At 36.6% G+C, this 23009-nt stretch overlaps 1 protein-coding gene across 3 annotated transcripts in view; it reads right to left on the bottom strand.

Annotated features, from left to right (window-relative positions):
• Window positions 1-23009, bottom strand: part of LOC137239738 (uncharacterized) — a 144042-nt gene that overhangs the window by 109376 nt on the left and 11657 nt on the right. Inside the window, exon 1 of one of the 3 annotated variants that reach the window (XM_067765359.1) lies at window positions 18063-18859. The exons of 1 other annotated variant lie outside the window; for it this stretch is intronic. The gene's annotated coding sequence lies outside the window, so the exon portion shown is untranslated. Of the gene's footprint in view, window positions 1-16227; window positions 17666-18062; window positions 18860-23009 lie in introns of those variants that run through there. One more of the 3 variants, XM_067765361.1, reaches the window with a different exon arrangement.

The raw sequence follows: 23009 nt of genomic DNA, 5'->3' as shown, positions 1-23009 counted from the left end.
ACTGAATCTGAACTAGATACAGTAAACGAAACTACATATGTATATTGAATCAAAAAATCCGGACCGGAATAGACATCGAAACATAAACCGAAACAGAGCCGGGAGAGATATCTGAACCGAAACCGGAACTGAAACTTCAATCGAGACACAAAACGGAACCTGAATAGATGTCGGAACGAAACCTTAACGAAAATAGAATAAAAAAGCGGAATAGATATTCGAACAAAAACGTAGCGAATGAAGCCTATAAGTCAGAATATATATCGAAACAAAACCGGTGCGAATCTAGACCAGAAACCGAAATAGATATAGGAACATAGGCTGAAACTAGACTTGGGAACAGATAGAGGAAGAAAAACCAAAATAGCTACCGACACTAGACTAGGGAATAGATATAGGAACAGAAAGCCGTACCAGGATAGATATAGGAACATAGACCGAAACCGATACAAAAACTACGATCGAAATATAAACGTGAACTAAAATGGAAACCGTCCGGTATCGGACCGGTATCGAACATAATAGTATTGGAACAGAAAGCGTAATTGAAACTAGACGATACTGGAAACGGAACAGAAACAGGAATAGAAATAGAAATAGACAACGAAAACGAAACTTAAATCGAAAGGAACATCAATATCGCAACAGAAACTGTAACCGATCTAAAATCGATGACGGAGCCTAAATTGAAATGAAAACAAACCTATATTAGAAATTTGAACGGAGCCAAGGCCGGTATATTATTGTTGTTTTAATAGTGCTTCGCCTCATACAATAGGTGCCACAACACACAAATTGTCATCAAAGTCCTCCGAGCAAACTAACAGTTTCAACAGTGTTGTGCCATTGGGCTGTTGCTGTTAGAAGCATAGGCTCCACACTACAATTGAAAAGATGATGAAGTTATCGCATGCAGGAAATACATTACAATTTAGATTTTAACCTATTACAGTATGCAGAACTAAGCATGGCCAGATTGACTCGTGTCTCCCTTGGCAGTGTACTTTCTTCTTCTGCAAGGGTTGGGTGCTGTATATTGATAAAATTATTTACCGGTTCTGTGTATATTAGGCCTAGGACCTTGTTATGTTTATAATTGGATCAAACGGCTGCGTATCCAGGTGCTGGAATAAAAACTGACCCTGTAAAAGAAATCGAAACCAACACACTCCGTTCACCGTTCATCGGTCTACTGGCTGTTTTGCTATCAGCCTCCTCTCCACTGATTTCATCGTTGACTATCTCATACCGGCACCGCTATTGAACTAGTTGGTGTTATATCGCGATAAAATATTAATTTATTTTTATAAATATGGTGAAACTAGGGCAACCCAAAATATGCAAAAAAACAATGATTTTAGGCGCTTATAAAATGCCTTTGACATCTAAATTTTTGCATAAAAATATGCATTTAAAGTACTTTTAAGTCGGGAAATATGCTTTAATATTTCGAAAGTACCGGGTGGACGAAGAGGAATCACGCTATTGTAAATCGATAAGACTTTTGTAAATGGCGGCAAATGTCACTTCGGGTTTAATATTTTTGAAGTTAAGAAACAGAGAATATAAATTTGGATAAGCTAGCTTCCTCTTCAAGATTTTGATTGTTTTGATTGTTTACACTAACCGAACTATACTTCCTTTTATGAGTTTTTTAGTCAAAGTATGCAGAACTATGCATTTATGGTAAAATATGCTATACACACTGAAAGAAAAAGACTGGTAAAATCAACCGAAATACGGGTCAATTCAACAGAAATTTCTGTCATTTTTTATCCAGCGCAACAAGATGTAGAATCAACTGCGCACAAATCGTTGATTCTAAATGGGCCGTTTTAGTAGTCAAATGAACAAAAAAGTTCTTTCGACAGCTTTGTACGAAAGTACCTATGTTGCGGCATTTGCAAGGCCGATGAGTTTTCACTGAGATCTTTTCAAGGCAGAAATACACTCGGAGTGCTTGCCGAACAGTGCCGAGGGCGACCCGCTTAGGAAAATGTTCTTCTAATTGAAAAACCTTATTTCTAAAATTCTTATGTTGCTTTGCCCGGGGTGTGAACCCAAGGTCTTCGGTGTGCTAGGCGGAGCACGCTACCATCGAACCACGGCGGCTCCATATATATACGTAAATATGTGCATACATATAGTACACAGCACACATAAGTACAAATTAGAGAGCGCAGTGAGCGTAAAATTCTCTTTGAAATTGCTCATGTATTGACTGTTGATCGCTGTTGAAATGACCAGTGAGATCAGTTGTGTTAACAAAAAAATCAGTTAGATTTATTAGGAATCGGTCAATTTTACAGAATTTTGTTAACTTAAGAGTGACTATTTCTCTTCTGTTGAAATGACTAAACTAATTTTTTCGCTTGACAAAGAACTCGGTCGATTTAACCATAGTTCGATTAATTTCACCGAATCTCCTTTAAGTCAAGAACAACAGAACCGATTTGTTGATTTTACTAGCACGATTTCTTTCAGTGTAAAGTATAGGTCAAACTTCATATTTCTTTGTGAAATGTATGCATATTTGATTGGTTTAATAGTTACTAGTCATATATAAAAGATATTCTATTGCATTTTTTGGGTTGCCCTGGTGATAACTGTAGTAGTTTAATGTCCATTGCACGTACTATTCTATTAGAAAAATAGAAATTTTTTATTGACAAAAGATTGACAAAAAAACTTAGCTCTTCCACTGAAATGTTTTGTTTTGATCCGAAATATTCATAAATATATCTTTAACAAATAAGAATTATAGCATATTTAAGCTTTTTTAGTTGGATGCTAATAAATTATACGAGATGCTAAAAAACATACATAAATATTTTGATATCGAAGTCAACGCGCACTTTGTATATAAATTTGTTTACTATAAAATTTGTTTACTATAAAATATAATTTTGAAAAAAATTAGTTTATTTGTTAGTTGTAAAATAAAGCACAAATTTCAGAGTTTGATGGCGATCGCACTCGCTCCACGTGATCGCAACCACAACATCAAACCCGCCTACGACGACTGCTTGCGCCGAATTTTGTATTTAACATACACGTATTGTACCGTTACTTTTTTCTTTAACTTAACTTAAGAAGACTGTACTTAATTAAAAACATTGTTCTCCTTATTAAGAACATTTGTTCATATTTTACAGCCGTTCTCTGCTCAAGAAAACGGTCAGTTCAAGCACAAGGTTGTTGGTTTAGGAAAAAGTCGTTGTTGTTGACGTCGTTGTTGTATTAACTATAAAGACACTCCCCGAAAGCTTTGGGGAGTGTTATCGATGTTGATGGTCCTTTGCCGGATATAGATCCAGTACGTTCCGGTAACAAAGCACCATTAAGGTAGTAGCCCGACCATCTTGGGAACGATTTATATGGCCACATTAAACCTTCAACGCCATCCCTTCCTCCACACCCCCTAGTTCCATGATGAGCTTGGGGTCGTTCGTTCGAATTTGCTCTCCAGACTGCAAGCAGTAGAAATGGGTACCTGGCAACATTCTTAGGTCCATTTTAAAAGATGTTTTTCGTCCATAATAACTAAAAAATGTGTGCTTGCCAATTTGGTCTCATAGAGTTTATGAGCAAGGGAAATGCTTTTTGACGTCTGCTTTTTACTGCGTTTTGGAATTTTTTCTTTTTGTAGGTTTTAATACCATTTCTATGCTGAATTCGTGTGACTTGCACAAGTTTGGTCCTTTTTATACCTTTCATGAAAATGAAATAGTATAGTAACTTTGGCACGAATCTCAAAATTGTATGCCCTTAAAAGAAAATAGATAGACCCACCATTAAGTATACCGAAATAATCAGGATGAAGAGCTGAGTTGATTTAGCGTTGTCCGTCTGTCCGTCCGTCTCTTTGTATGCAAGCTAGTCCCTCAATTTTTGAGATATCTTGATAAAATTTAGTGAGCGGGTGAATTTAGGTGTCCGATTAGACATTTGTCGGAACCGGCCGGATCGGACCACTATAGCATATATCTTCCATACAACCGAATTTCAGAAAAAGAGGATTTTTCTCATATCTTCTTCAATTTATCAGATTGAAGCTTCAAACTTCACCATATGCTTTTGTATATAGCACATATTGTTGTCTGAAAAAATTGATGAGATCGGTTGTATATAGTATATATCCCCCCCAACCGATTGTTCAGATAATAAACTTTTCGTAATTACTGCCCCATTTTAAGAGCTAGAGGCTTCAAATTTCAACGAATGCTTACGTATATAGCATATATTGTTGTCTGAAAAAATCATAGAGATCGGTGGTATATATATTATATACCCCATATAAACTGTCATTTTTGCCCCTTTTTTACGGCTAGAAGCTTCAAATTTCATCAAATTGCATCAAATAGTTACACTTACGTCATATATTGTTGAAATACGTGATTCGTGGTCATAGTTTTTACATGCAGACCACAAAAAATGTGGAACTTTGCATTCTCACCTAAAGTACCTACCTATTTTTATACTCAGTTGAGCAGAACTCACAGAGTATATTAACTTTGATTGGATAACGGTTGGTTGTACAGGTATAAAGGAATCGAGATAGATATAGACTTCCATATATCAAAATCATCAGTATCGAAAAAAAATTTGATTGAGCCATGTCCGTCCGTCCGTCCGTCCGTCCGTCTGTCCGTTAACACGATAACTTGAGTAAATTTTGAGGTATCTTGATGAAATTTGGTATGTAGATTCCTGGGCACTCATCTCAGATCGCTATTTAAAATGAACGATATCGGACTATAACCACGCCCACTTTTTCGATATCGAAGATTTCGAAAAACCGAAAAAATGCGAAAATTCATTTCCAAAGGCGGTTAAAGCGATGAAACTTGGTAGATAGGTTGACGTTATGACGCAGAATAGAAAACTAGTAAGATTTTGTACAACGGGCGTGGCACCGCCCACTTTTACAAGAAGGTAATTCAAAAGTTTTGCAAGCTTTAATTTGGCATTCGTTGAAGATATCATGATGAAATTTTGCAGGAACGTTACTACTATTACTGTATATGTGCTAAATAAAAATTACCAAAATTGGATGAAGAACACGCCCACTTTTTAAAAAAAAATTTTTTTTAATTCAAATTTTAACAAAAAATTCAATATCTTTACTGTATATAAGTAAATTAAGTCAAAATTTAACTCCAGTAATGATGTGATGCAACAAAATACAAAAATAAAAGAAAACTTAAAAATGGGCGTGGCTCCGCCCATTTTCATTTAGTTTGTCTAGAATACTTTTAATGCCATAAGTCGAACAAAAATTTACCAATCCTTCTCTAATTTAATAGGGGCATAGATTCTATGACGGTAATTGTTCCCTTTGAAAATGGGCGAAATCGGTGGAAGTCACGCCTAGTTTTTATACACAGTCCACCGTCTGTCCTTCCGCTCGGCCGTTAACACAATAACTTGAGCAAAAACCGATATATCTTTACTAAACTTAGCGCACGTACTTATCTGAACTCACTTTATCTTGGTATAAAAAATGGCCGAAATCCGACCATAACCACGCCCACTTTATCGATATCGAAAATTACGAAAAATGAAAAAAATGCCATAATTCTATACCAAATACGAAAAAAGGGATGAAACATGGTAACTGGATTGGTTTATTGACGCAAAATATAACTTTGGAAAAAACTTTGTAAAATGGGTGTGACACCTACCATATTAAGTAGAAGAAAATGAAAAAGTTCTACAAGGCGAAATCAACAGCCCTTGGAATCTTAGCAGGAATACTGTTAGAGGCATTGCATATATAAATAAATTAGCAGTACCCAACAGATGATTTTCTGGATCACCTGGTCCACATTTTGGTCGATATCGCGAGAACGCCTCCACATATACATCTAAGGGCCACTCGCTTTTAAAACCCTCATTAATACCTTTAATTTGATATCCATATGGTACAAATCCATTCTAGAGTCACCCCTGGCCCACCCTCATGGCGATATCTCGAAAAGGCGTCCACCTATGGACCTAATGCCCACTCCCTCTTAAAATGCTCAGTAACACCTTTCGTTTGATACCCATATCCTACAAACATTCTAGAGTCCGGCCCACCCTAATGGCGATATCTCGAAAAGGAGTCCACCTATAGACCTAATGTCCACTCCCTCTTAAAATGCTCAGTAACACCTTTCGTTTGATACCCATATCGTACAAACATTCTAGAGTCAACCCTGACCCACCCTAATGGCGATCTCTCGAAAAGGCGTTCACCTATAGACCTAATGCCCACTCCCTCTTAAAATGCTCAGTAACACCTTTCGTTTGATACCCATATCGTACAAACATTCTAGAGTCATCCCTGGCCCACCCTAATGGCGATATCTAGAAAAGGCGTCCACCTATAGACCTAATGCCCACTCCCTCTTAAAATGCTCAGTAACACCTTTCGTTTGATACCCATATCGTACAAACATTCTAGAGTCACCCTTGGTCCACCTTTATGGCGATATCTCGAAAAGGCGTCCACCTATAGAACTAAGGATTACTCCCTTTTAAAATACTCATTACCACCTTTCAGTTGATACCCATATCGTACAAACACATTCTAGAGTCACCCTGGCCCACCCTAATGGCGATATCTCGAAAAGGCGTCCACCTATGGACCTAATGCCCACTCCCTTTTAAAATGCTCAGTAACACCTTTCGTTTGATACCCATATCCTACAAACATTCTAGAGTCACCCCTGGCCCACCCTAATGGCGATATCTCGAAAAGGCGTCCACCTATAGACCTAATGCCCACTCCCTCTTAAAATGCTCAGAAACACCTTTCGTTTGATACCCATATCGTACAAACACATTCTAGAGTCACCCCTGGCCCACCCTAATGACGATATCTCGAAAAGGCGTCCACCTATAGACCTCATGCCCACTCCCTCTTAAAATGCTCAGTAACACCTTTCGTTTGATACCCATATCGTACAAACATTCTAGAGTCACCCTTGGTCCACCTTTATGGCGATATCTCGAAAAGGCGTCCACCTATAGACCTAATGCCCACTCCCTCTTAAAATGCTCAGTAACACTTTTCGTTTGATACCCATATCGTACAAACATTCTAGAGTCACCCCTGGCCCACCCTAATGGCGATATCTCGAAAAGGGGTCCACCTATAGACCTAATGCCCACTCCCTCTTAAAATGCTCAGTAACACCTTTCATTTGATTCCCATATCGTACAAACACATTCTAGAGACACCCCTGGTCCACCTTTATGGCGATATCTCGAAACGGCGTCCACCTATGGAACTAAGGATCACTCCTTTTCAAAATACTCATTAACAGCTTTCATTTGATACCCATATCGTACAAACATATTCTAGAGTCACCCCTGGTCCACCTTTATGGCGATTTCTCGAAAAGGAGTTCACCTATAGAACTAAAGCCCATTCCCTTTTAAAATACTCATTACCACCTTTCATTTGATACCCATATCGTACAAACACATTCTAGAGTCACCCCTGGTCCACCTTAATGGCGATATCTCGAAAAGGCGTCCACCGATAGACCTAAGGCCCACTCCCTCTTAAAATGCTCAGTAACACCTTTCATTTGATGCCCATATTGTACAAACAAATTCTAGAGTCAGCCCTGGTCCACCTTTATGGCGATATCCCTAAATGGCGTCCATCCATAGAACTATGGCCTACTCTCTCTTAAAATACTCTTTAATACCTTCCATTTGATACACATGTCATACAACCACATTCCAGGGTTACCCTAGGTTCATTTTCCTACATGGTGATTTTCCTTATTTTGTCTCCATAGCTCTCAACTGAGTATGTAATGTTCGGTTACAACCGAACTTAGCCTTCCTTACTTGTTTATACTCAGTTGAGCAGAGCTCACAGAGTATATTAAGTTTGATTGCATAACGGTTGGTTGTACAGGTATAAAGGAATCGAGATAGATATAGACTTCCATATATCAAAATCATCAGGATCGAAAAAAAATTTGATGTAGCCATGTTCGCCCGTCCGTCCGTCCGTTAACACGATAACTTGAGTAAATTTTGAGGTATCTTGATGAAATTTGGTATGTAGGTTTCTGCGCACTCATCTCAGATCGCTATGTAAAATGAACGATATCGGACTATAAACACGCCCACTTTTTCGATATCGAATATTTCGAAAAACCGAAAAAGTGCAATAATTCATTACCAAAGACAGATAAAGCGATGAAATTTGGTAGGTGAGTTGAACTTATGACGCAGAATTTAAAATAAGTAAAATTTTGGACAATGGGCGTGGCACCGCCCACTTTTAAAAGAAGGTAATTTAAAACGTTTGCAAGCTGTAATTTGGCAGTCGTTGAAGATATCATGATGGAATTTGGCAGGAACGTTACTCCTATTACTATATGTACGCTTAATAAAAATTAGCAAAATCGGAGGACCACACACACTTTTAAAAAAAAATTTTTTTAAAGTAAAATTTTAACAAAAAATTTTATATCTTTGCAGTATATAAGTAAATTATGTCAACATTCAACTCCAGTAATGATATGGTGCAACGAAATTCAAAAATAAAAGAAAATTTCAAAATGGGCGTGGCTCCGCCCTTTTTCATTTAATTTCTCTAGGATACTTTTAACTAAGGATCACTCCCTTTTAAAATACTCATTAGCACCTATTTTTTTTATACCCATATTGTACAAACAAATTCTAGGGTCACCCCTGGTCCACCTTTATGGCGATATCCCTAAATGGCGACCACCTATAGAACTATGGCCCACTCCCTCATAAAATACTCTTTAATGTCTTTCATTTGATACACATGTCATACAAACACATTCCACGGTTTTCCTCGGTTCATTTTGCCTTATGTTGTCACCATAGCTCTCAACTGAGTATGTAATATTCGGTTACACCTGAACTTAACCTTCCTTACTATGTTTATTTTATATTTATCTTAAAAATCGTTTAGGTATGTACATCTGTTCAATATATATTTCTTATCTTATACAGCCGATTATTTGGAGATTACGAATGGGATAAGATTATTGTTCAGCCCCATTCATGAAAGGTATGACGTCTTCGGCATAGCCGAAGACTGTCCCGTCCTTACTAGTTCCTAATTAAGTTAGAACATTATGGGCGTCTTATGATACCTTGGCCGCCCACTTTGTGGCTTGTTCTTCACTAAGCCTTCCTTGAAATGCAAAACCGTTCTTTGGGCAGTGTCATAGGACGATCCTGTGAGTTTTGTCAACTTTTTATACCCAGCTGTACTTGTACACGGGGTATTATAACTTTAATAGGATAACGGTTGGTTATACAGGTATAAAGGAATCGAGATAGATATAGACTTCCATATATCAAAATCGACAGAATCGAAAAAAAATTTGATTGAGCCATGTCCGTCCGTCCGTCTGTCCGTTAACACGATAACTTGAGTAAATATTGAGATATATTCACCACACTTGGTACACGAGCTTATCTGGACCCAGAATAGATTGGTATTGAAAACGAGCGAAATGGAATGATAACCACGCCCACTTTTTATATATATAACATTTTGGAAAACACAAAAAACCTGATTATTTATCAATTAATACACCTAGAATGTTGAAATTTGACGTATGGACTGATATTGGGACTCTTGATAAAAATTTGGAAAAAAATTTTTAAATGGGCGTGGCACCGCCCACTTGTGATAAAATAAATTTTACAAATATTACTAATCATAAACCAAAAATCATTAAACCTATCGTAACAAAATTCGGCAGAGAGGTTGCCTTCACACTAATGCGAACACGAATGCTTTGAAGAAAAATTAACGAAATCGGTTAAGGACCACGTCCACTTTTATATAAAAGATTGTTAAAAGGGTCGTGGACGAATAAAATAAGCTATATCTTTGCAAGAAAAAGCTTTACAACAATAAAATTTATTACAATAAATAGAAATAAATTCAAATTTAAAAAAATGGGCGTGGCGCCGCCCCTTTTATGACTAAACAATTTTCTATGTTTCAGGAGCCATAACTCGAAGAAAAATTAACGGATCGTAATAAAATTGGGTACACAATTCGCCTTCTTTTATAAAAAAGGTTTTATAAAATTGCATAGATGCAGGTAATAATCTATTTCTAGTAAAAGTCGGAAAATTTCGTTAATAACCCTACCCTTTTTTGTAATAACGCTTTTTAGTACAATGGCACTTGTGTGTTTATGTTTATTGTTCTGTTATATCTTTATTTTAAAATAAACAGTAGGGAAATTCCCAAATCTGAAGGACAACTTCCGCGCAAGGTCATTGCTGTTAGCCTCTGTATCCTTTTTGCTTCTTTTAAACGAAAATTAGTTCAGAATAGAACCATACAAACAAACTTGGACTTCCTTACTTGTTTTAAGTAACTTTTTAACAGTAAGAAATAGTTAAATTTGACAATTAGTTTCTTATAGCTGGCAGTGATGCGCATCCGTTGATACCAATTTCGAGCATATCCGACCAATTTTCGACATGAACAATAAATGGCCTAAACAGTCTTAAACGAGTAGAAAATATAGTAACGCGCCGGACGCGGCCGCCGCCGCGCCGATTTTTTTGACATTCGGCGGCGGCGTGATAAAAACGTCCAAATGGCGGCGGCAGCGTTTATCGGCGGCGTATATCTCTAGTATGCTTGAGCTAAGAACAAAACTTAAACAAATTTTGAAAATGTCCAAATGTACACATTCTTTTTACGTAAAGAGCATCTTAATCATTTGCCTCGTTATTGAAGGCTTAACTACAGAACCCAATAATAGAAATAATTAATTCAAAGCATGGTTCAACTATATGGTTGGTTCATCTCTACAGCAACAACATACCTTTGTTCAAATTGTCAAAATTTGCGTGTTGGTGTTAGGCGAATGGAATGGAGAGAAAACATAAAACTTTGCAATTCCTGTGTGTTGTGGGAAAATAATGCGCTAAATTAGATTTACAAAAAAAATAACTTGAAGTGATGTGGAAATATTTTTTTATCAAAAATTGACCACCACGGCAGTAAATTATTGTCAATGTGTTGGTTACATTTTGCGTTTTCCATCTCCTTTTGACAATCCCTATACCAATGAAAAGAAAAAAATAAAATCAGCTGATGAAATGAGCCAACCATATAATTGAGCCATGCTAAAACATTATAGGGGAGTTCTTAATTTGCAAAACTTTCTGTAGCAGTCCGTATCCTGTGTGTAGCCGCTTAACATTCGTTTAGTCGTTTGGTCGCTAATGTTAAGTTTTGATGATTTAAGTATCAAGCAGGGATCGCCGAAAGTTATTGTTTTAATGTATACTGTTAGATAAGATCTGTGTGCGAGATAAACAGTAACCATGGTATTGTTCAGTGCGGTGATTTCGATCCCATCGCCCTTGCATATTTATAGCCGAGCATAACTCAAAAAAAAAATTTAAATCATTAAATAATGACGAATAATGAATTTGTTAGAAAACCCACATTTATAACGCTCCCTAGTTTCTAATAAGCAATAATAATGCATCCACTTTATGTATGGCTCTGTCAATACAAATTTTCATTACTGATTTGACGAATGTGGTATGAAGTGATTAATGACTTTGTAATTTTGTTTTTATTATAAACATAGGCATATCCACTTATCAATATGAAAGTCTTGTTGACTTGCTTTTAAATTAAATACATATAATTTTATTTAATCATAATATTTTATGGCCGCTGATATGTCAGTTTGTATTTCGTACTTAAGTGTGTCTACATACAATAAAAATTCGAGTTAATGTACTACTTCGATGGCTTAAATTCATTTACCGTTATCTAAGATGTTAACGAATTCTCTCTCTCTCTCTCTAATACGTATTAACGTCTTTCTGCGACGCAATTAATGGCAATAACAATCTATTATAATAAGCAGCGATACCTTAGATCATGGCCAAAGCGAATTCATCCCAGGTGGTGTCATCTCATCAGCTGATTGCTTCTTCTTCATAATTTTCCATACAAATCCTTGTACAACAAAATGTCAGTTAATCGAAATCGGTTAAAATTTTCTTTTGACTTGACATTCTTCAGTACGGCGAATTGGTTGAATTCGCTTTGCCACCACCTGGTATGGATTCGCCTTGGATCATGGCATTTAAAGCAATGGAGTCAAGCATGATATATTAAGATTAAGTTAATATCAACAACGAATTATTTTGTATATTACAGATAGGGAAGATTGAATATAAGCAGATGGTCTTTATATTATTGCATTCATACTGTAACGATTTTTGAGAAATTCTGATAATTATGCACCATTTTCTAACGTTCGAATCGATGAATTGTCGAATAAATAACTCCAATATTCAATATTGCAAAATGGTATTTATTTAGACTACTTTGGGAGTAGTACTTCACAACTACGATTATACTTCACTAATAGCTTGTTTAAATCAAATTGATTTCTCATTCCTCAGCTTGCGCTGCTTTTATACTCTCTGTTGCCTCGTTCGCTTATTTCTAATAAGGTCTAGACTTTTCACGAACATGTCTTCTGGAACAGTTGTATTCGTACTTAGTTAATAACTAATAGTTATTTAGCTATATGCGTGTGTATGTGTGAGTAACAACATCTGCTCTTAGCTGATGGTAACGTGGTGTGTCATTGTTTCTCTTTCTTCTTCACTCTTATCTGCTGACTACATATGTGTATGTGAAATAATCTCTCTGGTTCAAGCTGCTGGTTATGTGTATGGAATATTCTTCGTTGCCTTGTTCATAAGTGTAGCTGCTTGTTTTTTTTTTTTTTTTTTTTTTTGTTGTGGTGATTATTTACTAACAATAACTAATATTCGCCACAATACCTTACACCTTATATCTTACAGTCAGAAAATTACAAAACGTGTGCCCAGAAAAATTTAAAGTTTAACTTATATTGAAGTGTCCAGAGACCGAAACAGTTCTTTAAATCTTAACATTTATTTAAACTTGCTCTTTCCAACACCAGCGCTTACACACACAAAATCTCTTAAAAGAGCCAAACCTCATGCCCGGCGACATTTAAAAAAAATATTTTTTATTACCCACTCACCTTCACCTACCGCCCAATCCACGCTAAGAAATTACCATATAAATAATTTAGATATATCCCCGGTATGATCCCGAATTGTGGCGCACACAATCGCGAAAATGTCCGGAGATAAACTCGCAGTGATCCGCAGTGCGCTGTGGCTTTAAACACATTCTTAAAACAGTGACGAAATAATCTCAAAATTATACGCAGATAATCTCGAAATAGGCGCGAAATTGTTGCGGCGATATTATTACGAAAACAACCTAGAAACTTATCTGAAATACTCCGGCGAAAATCTAATCTGGAACACAGTCCCAAAATGGTTCGGAAATTAGTTCAAAGAACTTGAAAAAGCCATGAAATTATCACGTTCCAGATACAAAATATTTTTAAAATACTGTTTAAAAATACTGTTCCAGAGAGCGGGAACCCCTATTAGTATAACCCGTATACTTAATATCACTGTTAAAAGTCAATATACTTAAAGTTATAACGGCTAGAAATATTTAAAAGGATACTATTCCGAAGTGGACAGGACCACACCTTTGTTTTTTTTTTTTTTGCTTAAGTCTTTGGTTTTTATTGGAGGCCTCTTATAGCTTTCATGAATGCAGCCGAGCTATGATCTAATTGATTGCTTAATAAGTATCGAGTTTATAAAGCGTCAAACTTCATACTGAAAGAATCAATACTTTTAAAGAGTACCAGTATACTACCTGCTTGCAGCGACATCTTACAGAATGTGCAAGACGCCCATTTAAAAGTAAAATGTTTGGAGAGTGTTAGTATCTAAAAATGTAACATGTAAGTCGTTTCCTTACTATTTGGTCCCTGATTGGTGGACAGTAGAGTTGGCAAATATCCGTGTACGTGTGATTTCATCACAGCAACTGAAATATCACAGTACATATCAGTGATAGGTTAGAAGGAACAACCGTGACAGATTGCCTGTGACATCATCAGGACGGCGCGTTTACAATATTTTTTGGATTGTTTACACTTTCATTGTAAATAATGTAAACAATTGTAAACATTTACCAGCATATGTCATTTCAACTTATATTGTAAAGTGTCAAGTCAAACAGATCGATTTGATAGGTTCAAAAAGTTACTTTTTGTTTATTATAAAATGAAAATTGACCAAAACAATGAAGAATCGGACAGTGAAAATGAATAAAAAATATTAAAATGCTAAATATTAAAGCGTATTTGTTTTTATTATTTTTTACAAGCTTGGAAAACTGTTTGAAAAATAGTGAAAATGCTTAATTAGTAGTAGATTGTTTCCGACTCATAAAAAAGAAAAAAAAATGAATTGTTTACAAAAATGAATTGTTTACGTAAACAATTCCTGTAAACAATGTAAACAGTTTACAGGCCCAACCCTGGACAGCATTTATTTCCCGTTGCCAATCACGCTTACCAATAAACCCAATCACAGACTAAAACAAAACTCTGATCACAGGAACAAATCGCTTATATGCTATATGCTATGAACCAATACAATGACCGTATTATTTAAGCTGCGGCTGAATAACAGTAGATGTCCCAGAAAATATTACAGAGGCGGCTATAGAAACACCCTCGCTAACAGTCCATATCCACTGTTAAATCGATGGTCGCAGTAACAGAAATGTTATGTATGTATATTAGACTGGGTCGATTTATTAACCGATATCACGCCATCGATTTTTCGATAGGATTTGGGCTCAGGAAAAAAAGTTTCGAATTTGATTTTTAAGGTTTTTTTCATGACCTACTAAAAAAAGTTTTCATTTGATTGTAAAATTTTCATGTATACCCTCTCCGACCCAAAAATGTCCGCTAAAAACGTTGTCGGTAACAGTTTTTTGAAAAAAAGTAAAAAAAAGAAATTTCGCAGGCTCGAAAATATTTTTTTTTGGATATGCGTAGTGGAATTTTTTTTTCCTGAGCCCAAATCCTATCGAAAAATCGATGGCGCGATATCGGTTAACTTTCGTCCATACAAATGGACCCACCCTAATGTATATATCTGCTAGAAGCGAGTGTACGTTTCTAGAGACTGTTCCTTAGGGCCGATTTCACTAACTCGACTTAACTTAGTTAAGTCATATTTATTTAATTTTTCTGTTTCGCCACCAATGGGTTTAGTAGCAAAGTTGGTAAAACCGAAAAAAAAATTTAGCCTCAAATCTGGCCCTCAGAGGTTTTCTGCGACATCTGCTACTCATTCGCAACACAAGCCGTAGGGAAAAATATACAACAGATTCCTGTTGTCGGTTTTGTTTTGTTTCAGTCACAGTCACGGGTAAAAATCGCTGTGACTGAGAGGTCACAATCACATATAACGTTGTTCCTCAAAAATCACGGCATCGGCCAACATTAGTGGACGCCCCACAAAAAAGTGGGTTTACCTGAAAACTTGTGGGGATATACAGATTATCAATGATCTTACACAATACTTCATAAAGAACTGTCTGGAAATGGGAAGAAGCATTGCAGAAACTTCGCTCAGGCCAGATCATATATGGGGAAATCCGCCAAACTTTGGTTTTTTTGGAGAAAAAAAAATTTTTTTTTGAAACATGGTAGCAGGCAAATATCTTTTTGTTAGGAACATTGAGGGGTAAATTGGAGCAATAGTGCATCGCCGGTACTCGTCTTACATAACGCCTCAAAAAGATATAGTCAAAAGTTCGAGCAAAATATATATAAATTGAGGTCGCAATGTTATATATTCATTTATTTCAACACTTCTGTCCCGATTATATCGAAATTTTAACAAAATATGGAGATATATGCAGCCGTTAGTTATGTAAAATTTTTTTATACACGAGACCCGGTTTTGTAGATATCGGTAAAAATATAAAACCGAATAACCGCCAAATATTTTTTACTGCAAAGTTTGCAACACATTTATTTTAACACCTTTATACCGATTCTTTTGAAACTTTAAAAACATATAGATATGTGAACGAAGTACATTCAGGTAAAAAGGTTTTAATAACCGAGATCCAGTTTTGGAGATATTGATAAAAATATAAACCCGGAAAACCTTAATTTGTTTTACTTATTTAAACACTTGTAAAGCGATTGTGTTGATATTTTATCAGGATGTACACCGTCACCGGTAACCGTCAAATATTTTTTTACCTGCAATATGGCTATCAAAGAAAGGGTATTTTAAAGACATTTAACTTACTGTAGTTGTCATATCGATATTCCCACATCTTAAGGCTATTACATGAAAAAAGTAATGTAAGACCAGAACTTCATTAAAACATTAAAATTGTACACAGAGCAAAGTTAATTGATTTTTTTTTTTTTTTAATTCTTGTACCAAATTTGTGCTTCTTTTCATTTACTTTTAAATAAAACCTTGTTAAAAAAACAAAATTCTACACTTTTTAACGATTGCCAATTTTTGTCGAAAATTTCGTATATTTGCCCCATGTACAAACATCAATAACTTTCCTTTCGTGAATATTCCAAGATGAGGCAATTGATGGTGTACTACTGTGGTGTGGAAAAAAAATTAACAAATGGGTATGAAGTGGTAACAGTAAAATTTTAGCTGTGCCCACAAAAAAAACATGCTCCTGAAAAAAATTTACGGAACCAAGCGCTTCCACTTTTCTGCCTCTACCTTCAAAACTGAAGGGGGCACATCGAATTTGAAGCCCTAGGTATTTTTAGTCCCTGATAGGCTATTATCGTGCATAATCCAAATTTCAATACTCAGTTGCCTCAAACAGTTATATGCAAAAAACTGTCAATATTGAAAATGACAAAAAAAACTATCGCTACTTTAATTGATGATAGTTTTGAGCATTGGAGGGGCACATTAATTTTGCTCATACAATCTCCGTCTCAAAAACAACATTCAGTATAAATGTCATAGCGTTTCAGCGATGCCTCAAAATTTTATCGAAAAAATTCAAACAAAAAAATCAAGTGTATCGCTTGAAAAAGTGTAAAAATCGACGTTTTTTACGTTTCGAAGTTCTGCAAAAGCTTACTATCAACTTTCTTGATTTTTAAAATCATCAGATCGGATAGTCAAAAGGTCAAACTTAATGTCCTTGTACTTTTTTGTGGCCTTAAATTATTTGCCCGTGTGTATCCAAAAAAGTTAAAGTTTTTGGGATTTGCCCATGTCTATTTCCCAGTCATAAAGGTATAACCGGTCAAAAAAGGCCAATGAGTTTGCAAAGAAGGGTGCAGCACTCGATAAATGGACGTCAGGTGTCCCAGTTCGTTTGGGGGAAATCAAAAACAGACAGGAGTGGCATATTATCCATCAAGCAGAAAAGGGGCGAAATTGAAGTGTCGGGCTGCAAAAGTGCAAATCCTACGACATTAGACCCACATAGTTGCTCATATCTTTAAAGAGACAATACTTAAGGGCCACGATTGATATAAAAACTGAACACTGCGTTCATGTGCTTATAAGTAAAGCCTCGTTAATAATATAGTAAGAGTAAGCATCAAGAAGAAACAATTGAGCACGTTCTGTGTCTGTATTCTGCGCTTGGGCGTTCAAGGCTCCAGCTACTGCGGGCGGCAGAGTTACAAGATCTCGAGGTAGCAATCAAGCTAGGTTCTAGAAAACTTCTAGTATTTGCCAAGAGGACGGAGTTATTCTGCCGTTATTCATAAGTGCCGTTACTTAATTGGGGTTTTCCGTCTGGTAACATTATGGACACATTCTTTATTTTATTGACGGACCAGTTTAACCTTACCTTAGCTAGTTAGGTAGGTACTTAGACAAGGAAATAAGTTCCCGCTTTTAACTAAAATGTGTATTTGAAAATTTCGTATGTGGTAATGCGAAAAACTCAACAAAATGTTTCAATAGTTGAGAGTTCAACATACCCAAGATATTTATAAATAGCCTATTTCTTTTCTATAAAAATAAATTGGAAAACCACACCAGAATAAATTCGTTGAACCTAAAATTAATATCTTTAACAGAATACCTCAAAAACATAAACATTTTATATACAAACACACCTACAAACATATTAAAGTGCATACCTGTAAAATTTTGTTGAACAAATTTTCGAAGCTAATGATCTTTTAAAGTTTTGGGTTAAAGCATTACACACGCTATAAGAAGTAATTGTTATTTTTCCATTCACCACAGGTAATAATTAATGGTAGAGAAACAAGAGAACGTAAATTTTCTTTAAGAAACAAACTAAGCACTTTTGTCTTTTCATGGACTACTTAGTCATCTGTTTTGTATTAAAATTTTTTTATTTCTTTTTTGCTTTTTTTTCTTTTCTAAATTTTATTTGGTCTCATCATTTTATTTATTTTTTTTTTTCAATATTTGTTTCATTCGTTTATTTATTTTTTTAATATTTCTTTTAATTTTGTTATTTATTTTTTAAATTTATTTATTTTATTTTAAATTTTTTCTTGTATTGTGTTAGTATAACTTTTTCTGCGCAGTTACATTTTTTAAACAAAATTGTTATGCGTGTTCATGCACATACATATACAGAGAAACCTTTACTAATGCACACTTCTACTAGGTGAACACCTCTCTTGGACGAACGCGAACAGTTATATGCTATAAAATTGAACGAGAAACCTTTACTGAACGGACACGAAAGGGGACTACCCGAATATAACCAAACTTGCGTTGGATAAATATAGAACGATGTTTTCGTGAGATACATCTACATTTTAGTATCACTTTTATTTAAATGAAAAGTAAGGCTTCCGGATTTCCTAAAGTTAATCCTAGGAATTAAGGACCTCAAACACCCTAAGCACCAGATAACATATGTGCAATAAGTACGTCTTGTTGGAAAATACCAGAAGCCTTTAGGACCCCCCCCCCCCCCCCCCGTAGCTGATTCTAGGCCTGTAAATACGATTTGAGCAGATTTTCACACTACGTAGCCCTACGCTTCGTGTTCAAAGTCCAGAGGCTTTGGTGTGTGCGAGATTATCGCCTTAATAACCGACTGGTTGTATATATAAAATATAACGCAAGTGCAGTTTTCCTCCTATATCTCTGTTGCTTTGATCACCGCTGCCACTTTCGTCTGAAATAGACTTTAGTGATCTGCCAGCTTGTACGATCAGCTTATTACCGAATAGCCACAGTCTATGCTATACCTTTCCCAGCGTGCACGTGTTTCGTATCTCCCGTCACTTTTGCGCCTTAACCCCATCCTTCAACCCCTACTGGGTATGTATGCACAGGCATACATACTTTTTATAGCAATACAATAAAACAATCATATACATTATTTCTAATTTCTGTTTTTATGCACGAGTCCCTTTTTCACTCTTATTTGGGATCCAAATCTACAAATAAAGTTTTGGTTGTAAAGATGGAGCGAGCTTTGGGCAATTTTGGTCGTAGTGCTTTTGTTTAGCTATATTTTATTAAAATAACTAGCAGACCTGGCAGACGTTGTTCTGCCCTAAATTTGGCCTATCTGCATACATTTTAATAACCTTTTTCCGTCTAACTCTGCCCTACCCCTCTACACTTTTTCCTAATCTTTTTATTCACTCCTCCCTCCGTCTTTTTCGCTTCATCTCTACCTTCGTCTCATTCTATCTTCTTTCTCAGTCTCCTTCTCTCTTTTCTCTTCTCTCAAGTTTTTCTCCTTCTTCTTCATCTCTTATTGCCAGTCCCAGAGGGTGGTATGTATTGTATTTTGTTCCAGTCCCATTCCGAGTCTCAGTCCCAGTCCCAGTCCTAGTCCTAATCCCAGTCCCAGTCCGTCTCTGGTATACTTCCCGGAAAGAAGCATCGTAAATACTAATATAGGCAAATTTATATACGAAATTTCCGGCAAATCGAATAGGACGTAAGTAAATAGGTATGTGGGTATTCTTAGTTCTTGTCTTTATTTCGGCTTCGCATGCATATTTGTCAGTTTTGCCAGGTTGATGCGACTAAATCGAATATCACAATGAACTTTAGAGGTCTCAGCAACAGCTTTCATTTAAAAATAAAAAAAATAATACACACGCATTCTAGGGGTATCCATGTTTATCTAGGGGTCCATGTTTTGGCCTATATCTCGAGACTCTAGCCTCCCAGTTGTATGAAAATTATCCTGTACTATAGCACTCATCAACAGTTTTCATTTGATATCCATCTTGTATAAGCACATTCTAGGGGTACCCGGGTCCACGTTTTGGGCTATATCTCGAGACCCTAGCCTCCCCGTTGTATGAAAATTATCCTGTACTATGGCACTCATCAACAGCTTTCATTTGATATTCATATTGTATAAACACATTCTAAGGGTACCCGTGTCCACGTTCTGGGCTATATCTCGAGACCTTAGCCTCCCCGTTGTATGAAAATTATCCTGTACTATGGCACTCATCAACAGCTTTCATTTGATATCCATATTGTATAAACACATTCTAGGGGTACCCGGGTCCACGTTTTGGGCTATATCTCGAGAGCCTAGTCACACAGGGGTATGAAAATTATCCTGTACTATAGCACTCATCAACAGCTTCCATTTGGTATCCATATTGTATAAACACATTCTAGGGGTACCCGGGTCCACGTTTTGGCCTATAGATCGAGACCCTAGTCACACAGGGGTATGAAAATTATCCTGTACTATAGCACTCATCAACAGCTTTCATTTGATATTCATAATGTATAAACACATTCTAGGGGTACCCGGGTCCACGTTTGATCTCAAGACCCTAGGCACGTAGCGAAAAAAAGGTAGACGTTGGCCGATTCTCGGACCTACCCAATATGCTCACAAAATTTCATGAGAATCGGTTCAGCCGTTTCGGAGGAGTCAAGCCTCTAAAACCGTGACAGAAAAATTTTATATATTAGATTTTCTAAAAAAAAAATCATAACTCAAGAATGGCTGAACCGATTTGGGATTTCAAAATCAACTAACCATATCTCTCCTTCCTGTATCTTTCCTAAAAATTTCATGGTAATCTTTCTATCCGTTCTCGAGTTATGGAGTGACAATCAAAATGTACACTTCTTTTTATATATATAGATTTCTTAAAAATAAACGATTGTGAGCACACAAAGAAATCTGTTTGTACTATGGCACTATTGTGAATATTTGCACTGCATGACCGGCAGTTTCTATTATTCGATAGATGGCAGCGCAACGTGTAAGTTTTAATTGATTGATAGAACTGCTGAATTCTGTTGCTATTTGAAAAGAGATTTGTATATTGGTTGCGCAAGATGCGCACGGGTCCGGCTCGTTTTTCAAAAAATAATGTACTTTGAGTACAAAATTTATTAAATTAATAACAAATTGTAAAATAGCTACCCACTCTCTGAACCGACACATCGCTTGGACGGACAAAAGTTGACTGAAGGTGAGTGTTCGCCAAAGGGAGGTTTCACTGTATATGTTTGTATGTTAATTATTTGGCTTATAGGTAAGAATGCTGTGTCATATTTTTGTATTTTTCGTCGTTCCGTTACTTTCAAGATTAAAACGATAAACAAGTCAATGTGTATTTGGAAGAATGCTACTTTTGACTTATGTACTTAAGCACTCTTACACGTGGGTTAAAATATTCAAAATATAACACCCAAAATTTTTTTTGTTCCGCCAATTCCGATGAAATTTTTTTTAGTATTGCCAAGATATAAGGGCTTTAAAAGGTTTAAAGACCGGGGCAAGTTCTTGCAGAAACGATAAAGACAACTTGGTAACTAACGTACAGAGTGTGCTTATGTTGTGAAGGAAACACTTCTCCTCTTTGCTAGCTTGCGGGTGAGAAGAAGAACCCAATACCCTAGTCGCCGATGATAAAAACGTGTTTCGGCACCAGACTATGACGAAGTGAGAATGGCGATATCACAGCTAAAAAATCGCAAGGCGCCAGGTAATGACGGACTACCCACCTAGCTGTTCAAATGCGGAGGCGAAAAGTTGGTATAGAGCATGCATTAACTCCTATGCAAAAAATATTCGGATGAACGCATGCCTCTGGATTGAAAATCCACATGAAAATCGATCCCACAAACCGCGAAACTACCGCGGTATCAGCGTACTCAGTATCGCATATAAAGTTATGTCTAGCAAATTGTGCGAAAAACTGAAGTCCAAAGTCAAGTGATTGCACCCTAGCAGCGGGGCCTGAGCCTGGTAAATCTACCAGCAACCCGATACGCCAAATACTGGAGAATACTCACGTGAACGTGACCCAGGTGAATCGACAAGCACCGCCTTTTTGTCGAACGAAGCTGAGCAACAGCTCCAACACAGTATGGACATGAAATGGATCGAAAAGGGACTTCAGTTAAGGCGCCTTCCCAGCATGCGCCTTCTTTAACCTAATGCTAGAGAAGATAATTCTATCAGCAGATCAAGGCAGCGATGATATAAAGAGCGTACAATTACTGTGTTCCCTGAACTTGGCAGCCACGTCACAGTTGAGGATATAATTTCGGGACTATGAAGGACTTCGTTCTTCTTATGAGAACCAGCATTAACAGCGAAAACAATGGTAGTTTAGAAATAAAACGGAGAATAACTCTTGCCAGCAAGTGCTAGTTTGTACTGAGTTGTCTACAAGTCGCTCATCATACTTTTTCTGGTGCATTGCACGGAATCATTGACGGTGTCGAGAGAAGATGAGACGACCTTTGCAGCGAATAAAAGTGCAAAGACTCGTTATTGATGTTGATGGTATTTTGGCGTATATAGGTCCGGACGTTTCGGTAACTGTCACCACTAATAACGATTTAACATGACCGCATTGAACCATATAGCCCATCCCCCACCTCCACTCTCTTGATCCATGAAGAACCTGTGGTCACCTGAGCCAAGCGTACTAAAGAAATAGAATTCACCAAGGATAGGTGAGGTTGACAATTGGGTTGTAGAACCTGAGCCGTCCATTGAAAAAGTTGCATTCAACAACTCCTTGAATCATTCGGTTATTTTATTAGCATCTTACGACAGACATACCGCCCGCGGGTATATTCTAAGCCCCCTAGCC

Source organism: Eurosta solidaginis, chromosome 2 (genome assembly GCF_040869045.1).
Source record: "Eurosta solidaginis isolate ZX-2024a chromosome 2, ASM4086904v1, whole genome shotgun sequence".
NCBI lineage: Eukaryota > Metazoa > Arthropoda > Insecta > Diptera > Tephritidae > Eurosta > Eurosta solidaginis.
Note: the sequence above shows the minus strand (reverse complement) of the source record. Positions and strands in the feature narration are given on the sequence as shown.